Source organism: Motacilla alba, chromosome 13, assembly GCF_015832195.1.
Source record: "Motacilla alba alba isolate MOTALB_02 chromosome 13, Motacilla_alba_V1.0_pri, whole genome shotgun sequence".
In the NCBI taxonomy this organism is placed as follows: Eukaryota; Metazoa; Chordata; class Aves; order Passeriformes; family Motacillidae; genus Motacilla; species Motacilla alba.
The window spans coordinates 8,405,079-8,411,111 of NC_052028.1; positions in this window are offsets into that span (position 1 = coordinate 8,405,079).

Sequence of the window (6,033 nt, forward strand, 5' to 3'; positions counted from 1 at the left end):
GGGACCTCTCAAAGCAGCACATTCTGCACTTCAGTTAACCCCTTAACCACCATCCCATCAACTGTTCTCTCCCTGCCTCTGGCGTTGCAGAATAATCCTTGCCAGAACCCCTTAATTAGCCAGGGGCCTCTTCATGTAAAGATAAATTGCCAGCCTTAATATTTGCACCAGATAATACAGCAAAGCCTCCAAAGATCCCCATTTTTACACATTTCCTGTCTGATTTAATCTTATTTGGGCACTAGCTTAAACCTCTCTGCCCTCACTGAATTAGGTTTGTCAATATTTAAGGATGTGATGCAAGAAGCCTCAAAGTACATGGCCAACTCCTTAAAATCTTTTTGATCTGGCATGTTTAATCATCACCACATTTGTAGTTATCCTAACCAGAATCAGGAGCATTACCTGCCACAAACTCACTGTCAATCACCTACTCCACCTACTTCTACTACCTCTTTGGCACACCCAGATCACCCTGCTCTATGGATATGGGTTAATATCCCCCAACCTCATCCTCCACTGATGACACAAAGCTGGGACAACTGCATCCATACAGGAGCAGACCATATATCCCTATTCCCCTGTATGCCAATGAAAGTCAAAGGTCTTCTTTCCATTTATGCTTTTTAATTATTCTTTTCCCCTGTTCTTTATCCTTTGGAAACATGGCCACTCAACCAGAAAATTGCATAGAAATTATCCACGAGGTTTGAATTAATAAACTGATGTTCCTGGGGTTAAAACATGGGGTCTCAATGTCAGATATTGTAGCAAAAGGAAAAAAAAGCTGCTTCTGGAGCATTAAAGTTGCCAGCCCAGCCCTCCGCAGGAAGTTATTCCAAAACTTCTCATAAGATATTAATTTTTTTTCCCCTTTTACACAGTAATTACACAGCTGTAATTACACAGCTCCTCTGCATTTCACCTACAATTTATCAAAGTTAAATAAAGATGTGTTTTGCATCTGGTCCCTATATACAGAACTATTTCCCTGTCACTATCACATCACCTGAGTTATCACTAAGCCATTTCCTGTTGGCTCTACATATGCAAACCCAGCTTTTCTTTCCTGCCAAACCCTAACAAAATAAGTTTAGAGCACAAATGCAGCTTACCAGGTTCCTCATATTCATGAACTGGGGAATGTCTGACAAACTCTAGTATTCAAATCCTCCAGGTAAAACCTCCTTTTTAAAAACTCTGAAGGACAATACTTTTTTGAAACCCCTTTCACAGAAACTCTTGGTTTTTAGCCTGTTTGTATGGTGGCCTGTTATGGTTTGATATGCCCATCTTCAGAGCCATCAGAGCTTGGCTCCGTCAAGACATGGTGGAAACTTCTAGCAGCTTCTCACAGAAGCCATTTCTGTGGCCTTTCCCTGCTACCAAAATTAGGCTGTGAGGCTGTGCCAAATCAACACGTGGCCTTTGGAGCAGGCAGTGCATGAGCAGGCTAACATTGTATGAAACAAAAAAACACCTGATTCACTCACAATACTCGTCCACTTTGAATCCTTGCAGGCCTACAGGTGTGAACTGCAATCTTCCCATATGTGTTTGACATCAGGTTCGTTACCTATTTTAGAATCCACTTTCTTATTATTTAAATCTCATCCCCTTTAATTCCTCTGACCCCATGGAACAGCAGTTGGGCTGGCAGCCTTGACTGTGAGCCCACAGCAGTACTATCTGTTTGGTTTCTTCATTTTCTGGTCACAATTTTTCTGTGAGTGGCAGTCACAGGATTAAATCATCATGTTTTGGTCACAGTATTTACTTTAGAATCTCAGGTTTATGATATTTCTTTTAATGAAACTTCAATCTGTGTAAAACAAAAATTTAAATATTCTGCCTACAGATCCCATTGTGCAACAAAAAACACATTTATCTTGCATAATAAAGTGGGTTTAAAAAAACAACAAACCCAAACTAATTCTATCTCCCACTGAGAAGAGATTTCATATATTCTTTCCACATATGTCAAAAAATGTGAAAGGACGGGGATATTTTTTATCCAGTGTATTATTAAACATAATAGTCAGCCACCTCTAGAACCCATCATTGATTGAGATAAATGAAGCTATTTAAAAAAAAAAAAGCCTAATGAAGTCTCTTTGGTGCTTCTGAAACTCAGCAGTAAAGATAAATGAGAAACAATTTCTTGATATCCATTATTTTAAATTACAGATATCAGCCTTGCTGCTGTTCTCAAGGTTTATTGAATTTTCATAGAATATCATCCACTTCCACACGTGTAATTGAAACCAGAGCAATGCGTTTTTCTCCGGTGTCAGGTTCCAGATGCAGAGATCACCCCTGGCACACCTGGAGCACGTGGGAGGCCCATGATCTCCCCCAGCCATGGGGCTCCCAGCAGAATGGCAGGCACGAGAGACCTCTGCTCTCCCTGCTTGTTTGCCAGTGCAAGGACCTGGCAATTCTCATTGCAGGTTTTGCTGTGTCACAACCTTTCACCAGAGAATTCATTTCTCTTCAGCACAGTGTTGGTTCAAGTAGACAATATTGCTAATGGTTTTGGGTTATTGCGGTGGAGAAGTCAAAATTAAAGACAAAAAATTTACAAGTTTTCTCCTTAAAATTATGTGACTGGCTTATAATTCAAATTCTTTTTCTTTTGCTTCCTCTGTAGTTTGCCTGGTGCTCTTTCTGATCTCCTCAAAAGACTAAAAATATGAAAAAAGCACAGGCTGGCCTCCTCCAACCTGGGCTCTACACATCAAACCAAAGCCCCTTTTCCAGCTGGGCCAGCTTTGCTCAAGAGGAGCACTTTGAGCACAAGCTCACTCTGAGTGTGTCCCTCTGATGGGTTCCCTGCCCACTACCCCCCGAGACAGGCACTGCCACCCCACAGCCCCTCCTGCTGCCCAGAGCTTCCACTCACATACAGGAGCAAAAATCGAGTGTATAGTTCAAACAGAGATCCTAATTCAATGCAGGCATAACCCAGAGTCATTCCAGGCCCCCTTTCCTTTGGAATCTCTGAGGACTGCGTTAAGGAGCCAGCAAGCTGCATGCAGGATGGGGGGACTCTGCCTTGATCCTGCACAGGGCTGGTTTGGGAACAATGGAGTGAAATCCTTACCTGAGGACTTCCCTGCTTCTGCCCTGGAAGGACAACTCCCAGCCTTTCCTGCTGAAGCCCTCCGTCTAAAGCATCCTTGTTTGCCATTCTCTGTATTGTAGACACGGAGCAACACTTGCAAATATCACAGCAACTGGGAGAAAGTTTATGACACAGCAGGAGGATGCTACTGGATTTGTCTCTTACACTTTTAGCATTTACTTTATTATACTGGGATGGGGGTTGCAGAGCTGCTACTGAGTAATTTAAATTTAATCATTTATTTTGACACTTTTAACTAGAATGCCAGAAATACCTGCAACTGAGAAGCAGCACTTTATTCTGCACTGCCATAAATCTACATTACAAAAATACTCCTCTTTAGTCTACTTTGATTTATCTTTGAGCAAGAGATATCCAGAATTGCATAACGAAATATAATACTGCTTACATTTAATATGGCATTTTATCTATAAACTGGAAAAGGATCTAAACCTCATTATTATAATCTCTAAAAACATACAATTTTTAACTTCACAGCATTTTGTAAGAACTTGAGAAATAAGAACTTAATGAGGGCAAAGCTACATTTCTACCATAAGGAATCTTTTGGATCTAAAAAGCTTTTTACATGGTAGAAAATCAAATGTTCTCCTATTAAATGAGCACTTTACTTACTATTGCCCAGTATTTTGCTGGGGGATGTCTGAAATCCTCAAAGTGATAGGTGCAATAGTCTTTTTTTTTTTTTAAATCCTCACACACTCAGCTACATATCTGCTTCCTCTTGCACAACCTTCCCAATGCTCATTTCATTTTGAAAGTTAAACCTCGGACAGATGCTTTTCTTTCTGAGCTCCAAGTGCCTTGCAGAAGGCTGGTGCTCTGCCCTGCTGGCAGCTGTTTCATCTTCTGTCTTTTAATTGCACAGGCTACTTAGAGATCTCAAGTGAGATAAAGCAGAGTAGCACCTTGTGGAATACCTGCTACCACAGCTACACCAGCAGCCCACCATGACCACAGAAATGTCTGCTCTTTTCAGTGACTCCATTGCACGAGACCCTGGACACCCAGGAGCACTGAGTGCACACTGTCCCCTCAGCATTCTAGTCCTGCAGGCAGAGGCAGGGCAGAAAAATCTCATACTGAGCACATCCAGCCCACACACCCTCAAGGATGTAAAACAGGTAAGGGTTGTGAGAGCAGCATCTAATTAGGGAGGGTCAGTGAAGGAACAGAACGATAAGTGCAGTTCACCTTGGGTATGTGCTCAAGGTCCCTGTCTAGAAAGGACCTTGACATGGAATAAGCCACTAATTTATGTTACAGAAAACTAAACCCTTCAGCACAGACCTTCAGCCTCCCTTGTCAGAGGATGACACAGGTCACTCTTCCACTTCTGCACTGAGATAACAGAACTTGCTGGAGGGTGTGGCAACACAGCTCTTCAAAGCTGATCCCTTTAGACCAGATTATTCTCCAGCAGCTTCATTCCCAAGGACCAGAAGTCATCTTGAAAAGTGTTCACATTGACCAGGTGGTCCTCAGAGTGCTTCATGGACAAAACCCAGCCAACGTTACATGCAATCTGAAAGGATACTTTCATTAAAATTGTGACAGTACAGTGTCTTTGCACATTACAAGATTTTACATAAGGAAGAAGCAGAGTTTGCATTAATCTGGCAGGTTTGTTGTCACAGAATAAAGCTAAATTGCCTGTGTTCCAGGGATAATCTTGATAATAAGTGTTGGTGAACTGATTAATGCATTGAGACAAAGAAAGCAGCAAATGAGTTTGTAACCTCCTGCCTGATCAGAAGATGTTAAAGATGCATCTGCTGGAGATGCTCAAGAGGGGAAAGCACTGAACCAGTGCAACATTTAAGCAGCAGAACTCTCACCCCACCACAGGACATTCTTGTGCTTTCAGCACTTAAGAGACCTGTTGACTTTACTCTGCAGGTTGCCTGTACTTACAAGCACTTTATCAAGAGATTTGCTTCATTCCCTCCCCTGCTTTTTGGGTTTTGGTCATTAAAGTGCCATGTGATTTTTTCCTAGTCCAGAGATGCAATTGGGAAAAATCAGCCCCAAACAGTGGCAGTGAACCTGCAGCACACAACACTCAGGAATGCTTCAGAACATGTTCAGCTTGAGATGAGGCAGAAAGACCAGGAAAGTCAGGCACAGACCAGAAAGCCTGGGAGGCTCCTCCTAACTCAGGGGGGGTCTTGGGGTGCCCACCCCTCAAACCCCTTGGCCCTGCCAGATTCATTCCCTCTCCCTTGCCACGCCAGGCTTATTCCCACATTCCAGAAGAAACATCCCAATGTAAAATGAAAAGACCATTAAAGCACACTGAAGAAGGACAGGAGAATGTTGTAGTTTTGAAATCCCCAGGCCTCCAGAGCATGGGTTGGTGTGGCCCACCTGGCTGGACACTGATGCTCAGCCCACCCATGGGCATCACAGGGGGCATCCAATGTACCACTGAGACATCCAACATCTATCAAGAGCTGCCTGTCAACTTCAATGGATTTTAGTCAAGCATACCTGGCCGTAGAAGATAATACAAAAAACCAGCCCCAACAAACTTGAGATTTTACTAGATTTAAAAATAAAATTAAAAAAGATAAATCTGTATGTTAACAGAAAAAGGAAAGAATGAATTAACAAATAATATTAAATACTGATATCAGATTATGAAAGTTAGTCCATGTTACAGTGTCCTTAGAAACCCAGCTGTTTGAAACCACGTCATGAATAGAAATTAGCATAAATAAGTCCAAACCCAACAATCAAAAGCTGAATTTCCTTCCTGGACTATTTAAAAATAAGTAATTAGGAGAGAAATACAACTTAAAGCAGGAGATCTGTCCCCATTAAGAGATTTTGTATTTGCATCCCAGAAACAAAGTATATCAAGGCCATGTCCTTAGCTGCTGTAATGT